The sequence below is a fragment of the Bufo bufo genome, chromosome 3 (genome assembly GCF_905171765.1).
Source record: "Bufo bufo chromosome 3, aBufBuf1.1, whole genome shotgun sequence".
Lineage (NCBI taxonomy): Eukaryota > Metazoa > Chordata > Amphibia > Anura > Bufonidae > Bufo > Bufo bufo.
In genome coordinates, this window is record NC_053391.1 from 60,918,945 (window position 1) to 60,937,522 (window position 18,578).

Sequence of the window (18,578 nt, forward strand, 5' to 3'; positions counted from 1 at the left end):
AAGGTATTTCGTGATGGGCATAGTGAGTTCATGGAAGTTTTTATTTTTTGTCACAAGTTAGTGGAATATGAGACTTTGTAAGAAAAAAAACTAAAAATAAAAAATCATCATTTTCCGCTAACTTGTGACAAAAAATAAAAAGTTCTATGAACTCACTATGCCCATCAGCGAATACCTTAGGGTGTCTACTTTCCAAAATGGGGTCATTTGTGGGGTTTTTCTACTGTCTGGGCATTGTAGAACCTCAGGAAACATGACAGGTGCTCAGAAAGTCAGAGCTGCTTCAAAAAACGGAAATTCACATTTTTGTACCATAGTTTGTAAACGCTATAAATTTTACCCAAGCCATTTTTTTTTTACCCAAACATTTTTTTTTTAGCAAAGACATGTAGAACAATAAATTTAGAGAAAAATTTATATATGGATGTCGTTTTTTTTGCAAAATTTTACAACTGAAAGTGAAAAATGTCATTTTTTTTCAAAAAAATCGTTAAATTTCGATTAATAACAAAAAAAGTAAAAATGTCAGCAGCAATGAAATACCACCAAATGAAAGCTCTATTAGTGAGAAGAAAAGGAGGTAAAATTCATTTGGGTGGTAAGTTGCATGACCGAGCAATAAACCGCTAAAGTTGTGGAGTGCCGATTTGTAAAAAAGGGCCTGGTCACTAGGGGGGTATAAACCTGTGGTCCTTAAGTGGTTAACCTGAAATAGTGTAAAAATCTAAACAAAAGAAAAATCAAACTTACTGCCTCCATTTGATCGCAACGGGTCGCCAGCTGCCATCTTGTTTGAAGATCTGAACCAAAATCCTGTGCGTGGTGACGTATGACGAGATTTCACGCCAGATCTTCAATCAAGATGACGGCGGCCCTCCCGTCGAGAGCAAATGGAGGCGGTAAGTTTTTTTTTTTCATGTTAATTTTACAATGTTTTTACACTCAGATGCCACAAGCATCTGAAGGGTACAATGATGGGGAGCAGCGCTATCGCGGCATCTGAGGGGTACAATGATGGGGAGCAGCGCTATCATTGCACCCGCTACTTGCAAAAAAATGTGTTTTGTCACGAAGTAATTTTCCACAAAGCAAATTTTTGGGTGAAATTTTGAGAATCAGCCGAAATTAACTTTTCAATAATTTGCACATCTATAGTTGCTTTGATGCATTCTTGTCTTGACTAATGTAATTCATTACTAAACTCTCCCTCGTTCTGCGTGTCCTAAATGCTGCAGCCAGGCTCTTCTATCTGTCCAGCGGCTACACTGATGCCTCTAGCCTGTGCCAGTCACTTCACTGGTTGCCCTTCCACCACAAAATACACTTCAAACTTCTCACCCTCACCCACAAAGCTCCCCACAGTGTTGCACCTCCATACATATCCTCCCTTATTTTCATCTACCACTCGTGCTCTCCGTTCTGCCAGTGATCTAAGATTAACATCCTCCATAATTCGCACCTCTCGCTCCCGTATTCAAGATTTATCATGAGCTGCACCTACTCTCTGTAATGCTCTACCCCAGAAGGTCAGGTCAGTTCACAACTTCCCTACCTTCAAACGTGCCTTAAAAACATATATTTTCAGGCATGCTTAATATGCTTACTAAACTGACTCCTCCCCTAGTAACCTACCCCCAACTCTTATTCTTCAAAACTAAACTCAATCTTCCATGCGAAAACCAAAAGTGGAGAGAAGAAAACCAAGAAATTGAATCTCCGGAACCGCAAACACACATTTTTCCAGTTTAGCGTACAATTTATTATCCGGCAGAATCAGCAAGACCTGACGTAGGTGGTCTCGATGAGTCTTGAAATCAGGAGAAAAAATCAAAATGTCATTTAGATACACCAGTACAAATTTCCCCATTAAATGATAAAAAAATGCTGTTCACAAAATGTTGGAAGACGGCCGGAGCATTCATCAAACCAAAGGGCATAACCAAATTCTCGAAATGACCCTCAGGGGTATTGAAGGCCGTCTTCCGTGACCAGGTTGTGTGCCCCTCTTAAATCCAACTTAGAAAAAACCTTAGCCCCAACAATCTGGTTAAAGAGGTCCGGGATCAGAGGAAGCGGATATGGGTCATCTATCGTGATACGGTTCAGCTCCCTGAAATCCAGACAAGGTCTTAAAGAACCATCTTTTTTCTTAAAAAAAAAAAAAACAGCGGCAACAGGTGACTTCGAGGGTCATATGTGTCCCTTTCTCAGGCTCTCAGAAATATAAGTACGCATAGCGACTTTTTCAGGTTGGGAGAGATTGTATAAACGTGATTTTGGCAGTTTGGCGCCTGGGATGATATTAATAGCGCAGTCGTACTCCCAGTTCAGGGGCAACAGACCAGAGAAAGCAGTGGTGGTGGGAGTCGGACCCCCGCTGATCTGTTATTGATAACCTATCCTGAGGATAGGTCATCAATAGGGATGAGCGAACCCGAACTGTATAGTTCGGGTTTGTACCGAATTTTGGGGTGTCCGTTACACGGACCCGAACTCGAACATTTTCATAAAAGTCCGGGTTCGGGTTCGGTGTTCGGCGCTTTCTTGGTGCTTTTTGAAAGGCTGCAAAGCAGCCAATCAACAAGCGTCATACTACTTGCCCCAAGAGGCCATCACAGCCTTGCCTACTATTGGCATGGCTGTGATTGGCCAGTGCAGCATATGACCCAGCCTCTATATAAGCTTGGGTCACGTAGCGCTGCACGTCACTCTGCTGATTCAAGCATAGGGAGAGGTTGCTGCTGCGACGTTAGGGCGAGATTAGGCAGATTAACTCCTCCAAAAGACTTCATTCTGTGATCGATCTCCAGCTGTGGATCATTGAAGTGCTAATATCGAATTGCTCACTTTTTTTAGGCTGCCCAGAGCGTTTTTATATCACTTTTTTCTGGGGTGATCGGCGGCCATTTTGTGGCTTGTGGTGCGCCAGCACAAGCTACCACCAAGTGGTTTTAACCATCAATAGTGTGGTTATTTTATGCTATATCCTACATCAGCTGCAGGCTGAGCCTGTGTCACCGAAGTGCATTTAACCATCAACAGTCTGGTTATTTTTTGGCCATATACTACATCAGGTGCAGGCTGAGCCTGTGTCACCCAAGTGCATTTAACCATCAACAGTGTGGTTATTTTTTGGCCATATACTACATCAGGTGCAGGCTGAGCCTGTGTCACCCAAGTGCATTTAACCATCAACAGTGTGGTTAATTTTTGGCCATATACTACATCAGGTGCAGGCTGAGCCTGTGTCACCCAAGTGCATTTAACCATCAACAGTGTGGTTAATTTTTGGCCATATACTACATCAGGTGCAGGCTGAGCCTGTGTCACCCAAGTGCATTTAACCATCAATAGTGTGGTTATTTTTTGGCCATAGACTACATCAGGGGCAAGTTGAGCCTGTCACCCAGCGCCTAAAAAAAAGACCTGACATTTATATTCCTCCAAATCAGTACTGTTTTAGCTGGTCAAGTTATTTGTAGTGACCGTAAAAGCACAGTTTTTGTTCTGGGTTAAAAAACTATTCCCAAATGTGCCATTCTCAAAATAAGTAGTTTATGCTATATCAGGCCTACTTGAAATCTATCCCAAAAAGGATATCTTAGATTCAAGGTGCTAATAGTGTCATTCAGAAAAACTTAACACACACGCTACCGTGCAGATACAAGTCTAATTCTGTGATTAAACGTATACCTGTCACACAGCGCAAAAAAAAAATAGGCCTCACATTTCTATTCAACCAAATCTGTACTGTTTTAGCTGGTCAAGTTATTTGTAGTGACCGTAAAAGCACAATTTTTGTTCTGGGTTTAAAAACTATTCCCAAATTTGCCATTCTCAAAATTGTGGTGAACGGGAACAATGAGGAAAACATCTAATAAGGGACACGGACGCGGACGTGGACATGGTCGTGGTGGTGTTAGTGGACCCTCTGGTGCTGGGAAAGGAAGTGGCCGTTCTGCCACAGCCACACGTCCTAGTGAACCAACTACCTCAGGTCCCAGTAGCCAGCAGAATTTACAGCGATATTTGGTGGGGCCCAATGCCGTTCTAAGGATGGTAAGGCCTGAGCAGGTACAGGCATTAGTCAATTGGGTGGCCGACAGTGGATCCAGCACGTTCACATTATCTCCCACCCAGTCTTCTGCAGAAAGCGCACAGATGGCACATGAAAACCAAGCCCATCGGTCTGTCACATCACCCCCATGCATATCAGGGAAATTGTCTGAGCCTCAAGTTATGCAGCAGTCTCTTATGCTGTTTGAAGACTCTGCTGCCAGGGTTTCCCAAGGGCATCCACCTAGCCCTTCCCCAGGGGTGGAAGAGATAGAATGCACTAACGCATAACCACTTATTTTTCCTGATGATGAGGACATGGGAATACCACCTCAGCACGTCTCTGATGATGACGAAACACAGGTGCCAACTGCTGCGTCTTTCTGCAGTGTGCAGACTGAACAGGAGGTCAGGGATCAAGACTGGGTGGAAGACGATGCAGGGGACGATGAGGTCCTAGACCCCACATGGAGTGAAGGTCGTGCCACTGACTTTCACAGTTCGGAGGAAGAGGCAGTGGTGAGACCGAGCCAACAGCGTAGCAAAAGAGGGAGCAGTGGGCAAAATCAGAACACCCGCCGCCAAGAGACTCCGCCTGCTACTGACCGCCGCCATCTGGGACCGAGCACCCCAAAGGCAGCTTCAAGGAGTTCCCTGGCATGGCACTTCTTCAAACAATGTGCTGACGACAAGACCCGAGTGGTTTGCACGCTGTGCCATCAGAGCCTGAAGCGAGGCATTAACGTTCTGAACCTTAGCACAACCTGCATGACCAGGCACCTGCATGCAAAGCATGAACTGCAGTGGAGTAAACACCTTAAAAACAAGGAAGTCACTCAGGCTCCCCCTGCTACCTCTTCTGCTGCCGCCGCCTCGGCCTCTTCTGCTGCTGCCGCCGCCTCGGCCTCTTCTGCTGCTGCCGCCGCCTCGGCCTCTTCCTCCGCCTCTGGAGGAACGTTGGCACCTGCCGCCCAGCAAACATAGGATGTACCACCAACACCACCACCTTCGTCACCAAGCATCTCAACCATGTCACACAGCAGCGTTCAGCTCTCCATCTCACAAACATTTGAGAGAAAGCGTAATTTCCCACCTAGCCACCCTCGATCCCTGGCCCTGAATTCCAGCATTTCTAAATTACTGGCCTATGAAATGCTGTCATTTAGGCTGGTGGACACACACAGCTTCAAACAGCTCATGTCGCTTGCTGTCCCACAGTATGTTGTTCCCAGCCGCCACTACTTCTCCAAGAGAGCCGTGCCTTTCCTGCACAACCAAGTGTCCGATAAAATCAAGTGTGCACTGCGCAACGCCATCTGTGGCAAGGTCCACCTAACCACAGATACATGGACCAGTAAGCACGGCCAGGGACGCTATATCTCCCTGACTGCACACTGGGTAAATGTAGTGGCGGCTGGGCCCCAGGCGGAGAGCTGTTTGGCGCACGTCCTTCCGCCGCCAACGATCTAAGGGCAACATTCTTTGCCTCCTGTCTCCTCCTCCTCCTACTCAGCTTCCTCCTCCTCTTCTTCCACCTGCTCATCCAGTCAGCAACACACCTTCACCACCAACTTCAGCACAGCCCGGGGTAAACGTCAGCAGGCCATTCTGAAACTCATATGTTTGGGGGACAGGCCCCACACCGCACAGGAGTTGTGGCGGGGTATAGAACAACAGACTGATGAGTGGTTGCTGCTGGTGAGCCTCAAGCCCGGCCTGGAGGTGTGCGATAATGGGCGAAATCTCGTTGCAGCTCTGGGACTAGCCGGTTTGACGCACATCCCTTACCTGGCGCATGTGCTGAATTTGGTGGTGCAGAAGTTCATTCGCAACTACCCCGACATGTCAGAGCTGCTGCATAAAGTACGGGCCGTCTGTTCGCGCTTCCGGTGTTCACACCCTGCCGCTGCTCGCCTGTCTGCGCTACAGAGTAACTTCGGCCTTCCCGCTCACCGCCTCATATGCGACGTGCCCACCAGGTGGAACTCCACCTTGCATATGCTGGACAGACTGTGCGATCAGCAGCAGGCCATAGTGGAGTTTCAGCTGCAGCACGCACGGGTCAGTCGCACTGCGGATCAGACCCACTTCACCACCAATGACTGGGCCTCCATGCGAGACCTGTGTGCCCTGTTGCGCTGTTTCGAGTACTCCACCAACATGGCCAGTGGCGATGACGCCGTTATCAGCGTTACAATACCACTTCTATGTCTCCTTCAGAAAACACTTAGGGCGATGATGGAAGAGGAGGTGGCCCAGGAGGAAGAGGAGGAAGAGGGGTCATTTTTGGCACTTTCAGGCCAGTCTCTTCGAAGTGACTCAGAGGGAGGTTTCTTGCAACAGCAGAGGCCAGGTACAAATGTGGCTAGACAGGGCCCACTACTGGAGGACGAGGAGGACGGGGATGAGGAGGAGGTGGAGGAGGATGAAGCATGTTCACAGCGGGGTGGCACCCAAAGCAGCTCGGGCCCATCACTGGTGCGTGGCTGGGGGGAAACACAGGACGATGACGATACGCCTCCCACAGAGGACAGCTTGTCCTTACCTCTGGGCAGCCTGGCACACATGAGCGACTACATGCTGCAGTGCCTGCGCAACGACAGCAGAGTTGCCCACATTTTAACGTGTGCGGACTACTGGGTTGCCACCCTGCTGGATCCCCGGTACAAAGACAATGTGCCCACCTTAATTCCTACACTGGAGCGTGATAGGAAGATGCGCGAGTACAAGCGCACGTTGGTAGACGCGCTACTGAGAGCATTCCCAAATGTCACAGGGGAACCAGTGGAAGCCCAAGGCGAAGGCAGAGGAGGAGCAAGAGGTCGCCAAAGCAGCTGTGTCACGGCCAGCTCCTCTGAGGGCAGGGTTAGCATGGCAGAGATGTGGAAAAGTTTTGTCACCACGCCACAGCTAACTGCTCCACCACCTGATACGGAACGTGTTAGCAGGAGGCAACATTTCACTAACATGGTGGAACAGTACCTGTGCACACCCCTCCACGTACTGACTGATGGTTCGGCCCCATTCAATTTCTGGGTCTCCAAATTGTCCACATGGCCAGAGCTAGCCTTTTATGCCTTGGAGGTGCTGGCCTGCCCGGCGGCCAGCGTTTTGTCTGTACGTGTATTCAGCACGGCAGGGGGCGTCATTACAGACAAACGCAGCCGCCTGTCTACAGCCAATGTGGACAAGCTGACGTTCATAAAAATGAACCAGGCATGGATCCCACAGGACCTGTCCATCCCTTGTGCAGATTAGATATTAACTACCTCCCCTTAACAATATATTATTCTACTCCAGGGCACTTCCTCATTCAATCCTATTTTTATTTTTATTTTACCATTATATTGCGGGGCAACCCAAAGTTGAATGAACCTCTTCTCTGTCTGGGTGCCGGGGCCTAAATGTGTGACAGTGGCCTGTTCCAGTGGTGGGTGACATGAAGCCTGATTCTCTGCTATGACATGAAGACTGATTCTGTGCTGACATAATGCCAGATTCTCTGCTACGGGACCCCTCTCCTCTGTCTGGGTGCCGGGGCCTAAATGTGTGACAGTGGCCTGTTCCAGTGGTGGGTGACGTGAAGCCTGATTCTCTGCTATGACATGAAGACTGGTTCTGTGCTGACATAAGGCCAGATTCTCTGTTACGGGACCTCTCTCCTCTGCCTGGGTGCCTGGGCCTAAATATGTGACAGTGGCCAGTTCCAATGGTGGGTGACATGAAGCCTGATTCTCTGCTATGGCATGAAGAGACTGATTCTCTGCTGACGTGAAGCCAGATTCTCTGCTATGGGACCTCTGTCCAATTGATATTGGTTAATTTTTATTTTTTTTATTTTATTTTAATTAATTTCCCTATCCACATTTGTTTGCAGGGGATTTACCTATGTTGCTGCCTTTTGCAGCCCTCTAGCTCTTTCCTGGACTGTTTTACAGCCTTTTTAGTGCCCAAAATTTCGGGTCCCCATTGACTTCAATGGGGTTCGGGTTCGGGACGAAGTTCGGGTCGGGTTCGGATCCCGAACCCGAACATTTCCGGGAAGTTCGGCCGAACTCCTCGAACCCGAACATCCAGGTGTTCGCTCAACTCTAGTCATCATTAGTAAAAAGCTGACAACCCCTTAAATATCTTTGGAGAAAAAAACAACCAAAAAATGGCTGTATCCTGAAGACCAAAAGAAGTTCCATGATGGGTTAACCTTGCACAGGCTCTTTAATATAATTGTCATTTGCACAGTATTACGCATAGTTTGTGTTATGTTTATCTGTGAAGTGAACATTTGCTTTATGTGATTATTATGCAGCATCTATTTTGTTTTGTCTGTGAGAGTAACGTATACTGTAATGTAAATATTTGCATTTGGCTATTTTGGTAGTTTTTATGTTCAAGTTTTCATTTACATACAAGTTCAGACTCTAATCCCCCAAATAGTGCTACAGCACTAGAAAATAGAATCTAAATGGTAATCATTTCTCCGCAAGGCCATTTCTTCCATTGTAAGAGCTCCCCGGCATGCAAAGCAGCAATTCACATCTTCTAATTTGCAGAAAACCCTGATTGATTAATGTCAGAGTAACCTTGAAGCTCTAATTATTACCTAAATTAATTCTATTCCTTGCTTTGTTACCATTTGTTCATTATTTTCTTTCTTTCAGTAATTGCCCTAGTATCTCTCAAGTAAACAACATCTTTGCCACCGAAAGTTTATTGACTCGCACAATTGCTTATACTGTTAATTTACAAGCTTGGCCTCTTGAAAGTCAAGTCAATGGTCATTTGTTCGATGAAACGTTTTTTTTTGTTTAACCCGAATAATTGCAATATTCTGATTATACGGTATATGTATATATATTTTTTTCTGATTCAATTATTATGAAAGTTTTAAAAAATTTTATTCGGCTGCTTAGTCGAATTTCACAAAGAAATTTGCTTTGTGACAAATTACTTTGTCACAAAGTGCATTTCTTTGTAAGCAGCAGACGCAATGATGAGGAATGGTGATTGCGCCAACCCAGTCATTGAACCCCTCAGATGCTGCGTTTATCGCTGATTATGGAATCTGAAAATAATAGTGAGAGCTTTCAGGGATTAATTCGGTAAAAAAAAATAACAATAATAATACTTACCTTATCCATTTGAGCGTGAAGAGTCCGCTGTGGCCATCTTGATAGAAGACACCTCTCAAACTCTCGTGCGCTGCGTGATGTCATCACGCTGGCCAGCGCGGTGACATATGCACAATATTTTGAGCAAAATCTTTATTCAAAATGGCTGCAGTGTCCTCTTCGCGCTCAAATCGATGAGGTGAGTTTTTTTACTGCCATTTCAGGGAAAATTTTATTGTGACCACGAAGCACAAGGAAATTCTGCTTCGCGGTGAATCAAATTTCGCTTTGGATACTTCCATTCGCTCAACCCTAATTATAAACAAGCATTTTTTTGTTAATTGCTTGAATTTTCAGTCAGTAAAACATGTAATAAAAGCGTGGGGCATGAGGAAAATGCAGTTCTATTTTTAGTAGATAGGTAGTATGCAAAAGACTAGGACAGCTCACTGCCACCTATTAGACTGCATGTAAAGGACAGCCACAGTGTCACAATGGCAGCCTGTGCCCACTGCTGCCCCACGCCTCCAGGCAGACATGATGGGCACCATGTGACTCACCCTGCTTCTCCTTCTTTCCTGATGGCCCAAATTCACCTACCTTCTGCTGTCCACCAGAAGCCGGGCCATCTGCTAGCTCCTGCATGACTTTTACCGGCCAGAGGGGTTTGACGGTCTCCTCCAGGGCCTGTCTCAAGGACATGTACTCTTCCTGGTTCTTTAAGTGCTAGCACACCCTAGTTTCCTCCGCCCAATAGGTGGTCATTTTAGGGTATTTAAGGCACTTTCCATTATAGGAGGGTGCCTAAGCTTTGGTTTCCTAGCTTGCTAGATACTATTAAAGTTGTGCTATTCTATTTATTTTTCCATATACCCACCTCTGAGACTGACCCTGCACTGCCTGTCCTGACCATAGCCTATTAACCATATTGACCCTTTGCTGACTGCAATGACCTTGGAATAGTTTCGCTGATTTGCACAAACTTTGCTTGCCTTGACCTTGGCCTGTTTCCTTACTACTAGTATTGCCTGATCCATTGGTGTTTTGCACCAGTGGATCTGACCCTAGTCAGTCAGCTACAAATCACACCAAGACTATCCCAAGGATAGTGGTCTGGTAGCTTCTCTGCAGCAAAGGCTAGGGTGAATACCAGGGAACTGCTAGGATAATGCCCTTAGGTCTAGGGAGAAGACAAATAAGTCACAGGGGCCTGATGAGATACACCCAAAATTATTAAAAGAGCTTAGTGGTGAGCTGGCAAAACCGTTAACAGATTTATTTAACCAATCATTAGTAACAGGAGTCGTCCCGGAAGATTGGAAATTGGCAAATGTCGTGCCCATTCACAAGAAAGGTAGTAGGGAGGAATCAAGCAACTATAGACCAGTGAGTCTGACATCAATAGTAGGCAAATTAATGGAAACCCTATTAAAGGATAGGATTGTGGAACATCTAAAATCCCATGGATTGCAAGATGAAAAACAACATGGGTTTACTTCAGGGAGATCATGTCAATCAAATCTTATAGATTTTTTTGACTGGGTGACTAAAATAATAGACGGTGGAGGTGCAGTAGACATCGCATATCTAGATTTTAGCAAGGCTTTTGACACTGTCCCACATAGAAGACTTATCAATAAACTGCAGTCATTGAGCATGGACTCCCATATTGTTGAGTGGATTAGGCAGTGGCTGAGTGACAGACAACAGAGGGTTGTAGTCAATGGAGAACATTCAAAACAAGGTGATGTTACCAGTGGGGTTCCACAGGGATCTGTACTGGGACCAATTTTGTTTAATATCTTCATAAGTGATATTGCAAAAGGCCTCGATGGTAAGGTTTGTCTTTTTGCTGATGACACAAAGATATGTAACAGGGTTGATGTTCCTGGAGGGAAACGACAAATGGAAAAGGATTTAGGAAAACTAGAATTATGGTCAGAACTCTGGCAACTGAAATTTAATGTGGATAAGTGCAAGATAATGCACCTGGGGCGTAAAAACCCAAGGGCAGAATATAGAATATTTGACACAGTCCTGACCTCAGTATCTGAGGAAAGGGATTTAGGAGTAATTATTTCAGAAGACTTAAAGGTGGGAAGACAATGTAATAGGGCAGCACGAAATGCCAGCAGAATGCTTGGATGTATAGGGAGAGGTATAAGCAGTAGAAAGAGTGAAGTGCTTATGCCGCTGTACAGAACACTGGTGAGACCTCACTTGGAGTATTGTGTGCAGTACTGGAGGCCATATCTCCAGAAGGATATAGATACTCTAGAGAGAGAGTTCAGAGAAGAGCTACTAAACTAGTACATGGATTGCAGGATAAAACTTACCAGGAAAGGTTAAAGGACCTTAATATGTATAGCTTGGAAGAAAGAAGAGACAGAGGGGATATGATAGAAACTTTTAAATACATAAAGGGAATCAACTCGGTAAAGGAGGAGAGCATATTTAAAAGAAGAAAAACTACCACAAGAGGACACAGTTTTAAATTAGAGGGGCAAAGGTTTAAAAGTAATATAAGGAAGTATTACTTTACTGAGAGAGTAGTGGATGCATGGAATAGCCTTCCTGCAGAAGTGGTAGCTGCAAATACAGTGAAGGGGTTTAAGCATGCATGGGATAGGCATAAGGCCATCCTTCATATAAGATAAAGCCAGGGGCTATCCATAGTATTCAGTATATTGGGCAGACTAGATGGGCCAAATGGTTCTTATCTGCCGACACATTCTATGTTTCTATGTTTCTGAGCATTAAACCAGGCACCCCCTGCTCTGAAGAGGGGACTGTGTCTGGTTCATAGTAAAAGATCATAAAATGATGGAAACACCACTGAAATGGTTTGGGAACAGCATAGGGAGGATGTCTGGATGCATCTTGGACTCCCAGGTCGCTGCTGGGAACGATGCTGTCCGAGTAGTACGCCACTTTTACAGACTGACAATAATACGCACAAAACTGAAGATAAAATCGATTTTAGAGGAAAAATTGTTAGGACACATTCTTTCCTGTATTTCCTTTACTTGTATATAAAGTGCAAGTGCTGCCAAAAATTACAAAGAAGAGGCACTCCGATACAGCCTGTATATCACATAAAGGAGGGCCTCATTCACATTGTGGTGCAATTGTTCAGGTAGTAGGACTCCTACACTCATAAAGCCTATGCACTAAGTGAAAGGAACCGTCACTCCAATACACCATTTGTTACACTTAAAGGAGGGCATCATACACAGCCTTGAAAAATTATGATTGATAGCATGCTGGTGACCCTCAAAAACATTTGGAGCAAGGGCCTTCTGATCTGACCATCTAAAACATTATGGGCGAGGGCCTGCTGCCGCTTTGGTGACTTTAGATAACCTGGGGCCGATCGCACGTCCCCATGATGGCGACGATCCATTTGGATGTCTGCCCTATCAACTTTCAATGTTATTTTCAGCCCAAACCATGTAGACCATGGGTAACGGGGGAATCATGGTTCGATTCCGGAGAGGGAACCTGAGAAACAGCTACGGCTACCACATCCAAGCAATGCAGCATGTGCGCAAATTAACTATGAGGTATAATTAGGTGAGGGCCTGCAGGTGTCCTGACTCTGTAAAAGATTGTAGGTGAAGGCCTGCTGGTGAGCTGACCCTGTAAAAGATTGTAGGTGAAGGCCTGCTGGTGAGCTGACCCTCTAAAAAATTATATGCGAGGGCCTGCTGGTGAGCTGACCCTGTAAAACATTATTTGTGAGGGCCTGCTGGTGAGCTGACCCTCTAAAAATAAACCCAGTAGTTGTAAGGCACTAAGGGATCATTGAGGAAGCTGACACTGTCAGCTATGTACTCCTTCACCATCTTCAAAAATCTTTCCCTCCTTGTGACACAAAGGCATGCATCAGGGTGAGGGTGCTGGCGGGGTGTCATGAAACTGTCCCAGGCAGGGCCGGGCCGACACAGAGGCTGGGGCAGGGCGCAGCCTGGGGTGGGCGGAAAAAAAAACCTCTTTTTTTTTTTTTATCACTTACATGCTGCCTTGCGCCCTCCCCTCCCCAGCCAGTGTTCACTGTAAGCTGCGCTTGTAGATAGGAGCAGGAGGCTGCTGATTGGCCAGTATCAGCTAGCTGCCCTGCCATTGGTCCATCCTTTCACACCCCCTTCTCTCTGGAGCTGAACACAGCAGGAGGTTGTGAAGTCTGCGTTCTCACAGTGGATCATGTGACCATGAAGGAGCATGTGACCAGTGACGTCACAGACCTCCTTCTAACAAATCCATTCTACCCAGCATGTATGGCACGACTCTGCTAAGCAAAGACCATGTGCCCAGGTGAGGTGACCACAGAAGTGCCCTGGCATCTGTCTGCTGCTGGAAGCTCAATGTGGAGCTTTATGAATGTAAAAACTAATACCCAAGAGGCTAAAGAAACCCTGCTTGTCTGCTTCTGACCCTAATCTTAACACATAACCTTCATTTGATTGCAATTTACTCTAACACCTAAAGGGATTTTTTTTAAAGCCTGCTGTTTCTCTAGAAGATGACCTTATGCTGATAGTAGTGTTAATAGAGTCTCAAAGGTCTGTAAAAATAGGGTAACTGCTTTTATAGACCCTTGAGACTCTATTAACACTACTATAAACATAAGGTCATCTAGAGAAAGAGCAAGTTTTTTAAAATATCTTTTTCCTTTAGGTGTTAAAACATAACTTATTTGATTGCTTGAACACGTAAAGGAAAACAAATTAAAAACCTGCTGTTTCTCAAGATGACCTTATGTCGATAGCAGTGGTAATAGAGTCTGAAAGGTCTATAGAAGCAGTTACCCTATTTTTACAGACCTTTGAGGCTCTATTAACACTACTATCAACATAAGGTCATCTAGAGACACAGCAGGTTTTTAAAAAGATTTTTCCTTTAGGTGTTACAGCAATCAAATGAAAGTTATGTTTTAACACCTAAAGGAAAAACATAATTAAAAAAACATGCTGTTTCTCTAAATGACCTGATGTTGATAGTAGTGTTAATAGAGTCTCAAAGGTTTGTAAAAATAGTGTACCTGATTCTATAGACCTTTGAGACTCTATTACCATGACTTTTAGCATAAGATCATCTGGAGAAACATCAGGTTTAAAAAAATAATAATAATTTCTTTAGGTGTTAGAGCAATCAAATGGAGGGGGAGAAATGTGACATGGGTGAGGATGGGGTTACATGACGGGCCGGAGACAATGACTGTAGTCTGTCTGTGCCATGGACGGGGAGAAATATGACATGGAGGGCTGATGGCTGACATGGGGGTCTGATCTGAGGCATTGGGGCTGTGCTTGTGAGCTGGGGTCTGATGGCTGGTCTGACCTGAGGTGGAATGAAAAATATTGTTTCCTATTATCCTCCTTTAAAACCTAGGTGCGTCTTATGGGACGAACCTACATTTTGGCGCACCCCCCCCTCCCCCAGGTGGTGAGCTGAAGGGGGAGGGGGGGTCGGGGGGCGCCAAAATGTAGGTTCGCTTGTGTTGGTAAAAAACCTTGCACCGGCCCTGGGCGCAGGCAAGGGAAGGGGGGGGGCGCACTTGGGCAGCTCAGCCTCTGTTGGTGGTGGACCTTGTCCCAGCCCTGGTCCCAGGCTTTGGAGAGCGTTGCCCTGCATCTGTTGGAACTGCTGTGTGTTCCGCTTGTCTCCCCCCCTCGGTTGGCCAAGGAACTACGAACTCTGCAGCCAGCGTTGTCAGCTGGAAATTTTTGAAGCAATTTTTCAACAAGGATCTTCTGATATTGCACCGTTTTGCTCATCCTCTTCACCAGAGGAATATGAGATGAGAAGTTATCTTTGTAGTGCGGGTCGAGAAGGGTGAACAACCAGTAATTTGTGTTGTCTAAAATGCATATATCGCGTGGGTCGCGGGAAAGGCAGCCTAACATGAAGTCAGCCATGTGTACCAGAGTACCAACAGGCAAGACTTCACTGTCGTCATCAGGAGGATCACTCTCAATCTTCTCATCCTCTTCCTCCTCTTCTGCCCATCCACACTGAACAGATGGAATTAAACTTCCATGGGAACTACCCTCTGTAGCTGAGGCAACCGTCTTCTGCTCTTCCTTCTCCTCTTCATCGTTCAATTTGCGCTGAGAAGACAAACTGAGGGTGGTCTGGCTATCACCCTGTGTAATGTCTTCCCCTATTTCTACCTCTTCCACATGCAAAGCGTCATCCTTAATTGTGAGCAACGGGTGTTTGAGTAGACACAGAAGTGGGGTGGTTAAGCTAATAAGAGTTATCGCCGCTCAACATCTGTGTTGATTCCTCAAAGATTCTTAAAACCTCACAGAGGTCAGACACCCATGCCCACTCCTTGCTTGTGAATAGTGGAAGCTAACTGGAAAGGCGACGACCATGTTGCAGCTGGTATTCCACTACTGCCCTCTGCTGCTCACAAATCATGGTCAACATGTGGAATGTGAAGTCCCAGCGCGTGCTCACATCACACAACAGCCGGTGAGCTGGCAATTTCAAGCGCTGCTTCAGCGTTGACAGACCGTCTGAAGCTGTCGATGACTTGCTAAAATGTGCACACACGCTGCGCACCTTCACCAATAGCTCAGGCAAATTGGGGTAGGTTTTGAGAAACTGCTAAACCAAAAGGTTGAACACGTGGGCTAGGCATGAGATGTATCTGAGCTTGCCGAGCTCCAAAGCCGCCACCAAGTTACGGCCATTATTAGACACAACTATGCCTGGTTGTAGGTTGAGTGGAGAGAGCCACAGCTCAGTCTGGTCTCTTTTCCCCTGCCACAGCTATGCTGTGGTGTGCTGTTTATCCCCTAAGCATATCAGCTTTAGCACGGCCCAAAAAAATATAAATATTCAATTACACTCCCTGCACTCTATGTCCCTTTCTATGCTCAGCTCTTCCTGACTATGAATGAGCCAAACATGTGTAATCGGGTGCTATATAGCACCCAATGATGCGTTCCGGCCAGCCAATCACTGTAATGCCAGTACCCAACATGGCTACTGGCATTACAGTGAGGGCAGTACTTACCCGCATGTTTTTAGCTGTGTAGCAGCCAAGAAACATGCGGGGAGGAGACTCGAGCATGGCGCTCGAGCACATGCGAAACTCTGCCGAGTACCACTATGTGCCCAGCTACGAGATGTTCGAGCTGAACAGGTGTTCGGCTGAGCATGCTCAATCAAAACTAGTTTCTACTCCTTATTTAACATGTTTTTTTTTCCCCTGTAGAAGTCTTTTGTGCATGAAAAATAGATCAGAAAAAAATCAAATATTCTATGTCTACATTTAAATTCCCTCATGAATTTCATTCAAGCAGATTACATTTTCAAGAGTTACAGTTCATATCTGACAAGCAACATAAAATGTTGAGAGCAGCAAGTGGCAATATTGTTCTGAAATCTCTTTCATTATCTAACATGGTTCACTCTATAATTATTTGCAGTATATGGATATTATCTGCTATGGTTTAGGTTTAGATTCTGCTGGCTGAAACAAGAGCTTTAACTGATCTCTTAAAGACAAGGTGATAAAGCATAGAGCGCGAGCCTACAACTCTTTGGGTCATGGAAAAAAAAAAGATTCCACTTGGCCCCACCACCTTTCCTTCAGGGAACTCACTTCAAGACCTTTCTCTTCTTGAAGGTATAGGAGACATGATCTGGGAGGGGAGGAGGTGAGCCAAAATCCTCCTCAATATTTCTTTTTAAAAAAAGGCTCATATGGAAGAGGAATTTTTTTGCATACTCTTGATGATCTTAATTTATTTTCATTTTGTATTAGAATTTCAAAGTGTAGCTGGTTTCTTTATATTTCTTAGGTGCAGATTGAGGATCAGACAAGCCAATAAGATAACTATGTATAAATTTTCCAGCAATGTAAAAGGAAGTTAGAGAATGGGCACATCAAAGCTCTGGTATGTGACATCTATTAATCTTTCCTAAACGATAGGACCAGGGTAGCATAGCAACAGAAGATAACAAAATCTAATTTGAATGGAAGAGAATATGATTTTCTCCTGGGCTGGTCAGTTTTATTGGCAACCATGAGTAAATGAAGGCAGCATTGCTTCCGACAGAAACTCTGTCATTTAAACCCTTCACAAGACAAGCAGTTGATTCAGCAAGTTGGAATATATATATATATATTAATCATTACGCTGATCATTTTCAGCCGTTTCTGAAAAATGATATTTATGTCTTCCAGGGATCTGTTTTTCAGAGATTGCTTCTGTTTTCTTGTGAACTAGAAACTCAAAAACACCTGTCTATACTGCTAGGTTATATTACTCCAGTAGAAACCAAAAAAAATTGCTCACTGCAGGTATTGTAATGTTCAGCACCATCCTTGTAAAAAATGTAAAAAAGTAATATGTAGAGATGAGATTTCTTGAAATTCATTTCAGATCCAATTTGGCAAATGTTAAAAAAAAATGTGATTCTATCAAAATCCAATATGCACCAATTGCTCTGAAAGTTGGTATATAACACTTTCTGGTGCCCTAGGACTTATATTTTTGAGGGAAAGAGAGACAGAGAGAAAGAAAGAGAGCTGAATTGCAAATGTTTTTCACATGCAGATCTCTCTCTTGATTCACCCATAACAATTAGAAACAAATGCAAAATAATAAAATTGATTTGCTTATCTCTAAATTTATTTAGAAACTATTTATCTATTTATAAATATATCCTTGTGTTTTGACAGATCAATGCATATATTTTGCCCAGAAACAGAGTAGCATTCTCTCTCCTTCATTTGTCTGAAATGAATCACAAATCAGCCTGTTACTGAAATGTTAGGCTACTTTCACACCTGCGTTCGGGTGTCCGCTCGTGAGCTCCGTTTGAAGGGGCTCACGAGCGGTCCTGAACGCAGCCGTCCGGCCCCAATGCATTCTCAGTGGAGGCGGATCCACTGAGAATGCATCCGCCTGCCAGCACTCAGCCTCCGCTCCGCTCAGTGAGCGGACACCTGAACGCTGCAAGCAGCGTTCGGGTGTCCGCCTGGCCGTGCGGAGGCGAGCGGATCCGTCCAGACTTATAATGGAAGTCAATGGGGACGGATCCTCTTGAAGATGACACCATATGGCTCAATCTTCAAGCGGATCCGTTCCCCATTGTCTTTCAATGTAAAGTCTGAACGGATCCGCTCAGGCTACTTTCAGACTTAGAAAATTTTCTAAGTAATAATGCAGACGGATCCGTTCTGAACGGATGCAAACGTCTGCATTATCGGAGCGGATCCGGTTTGGTTTGATCCGAATATATTCACGACAAATTTAGTTAAAAAAATAGCTATTTCCTGGCTGCAGAGAGCCTGTATAGTGGTGTAAAACACTGTGCCTTGCAGTAGCACGCATAGGGATTCTGATTTGGTAGTGAAATAATACTGTCTGTATGACATGCAGATGACAGGCG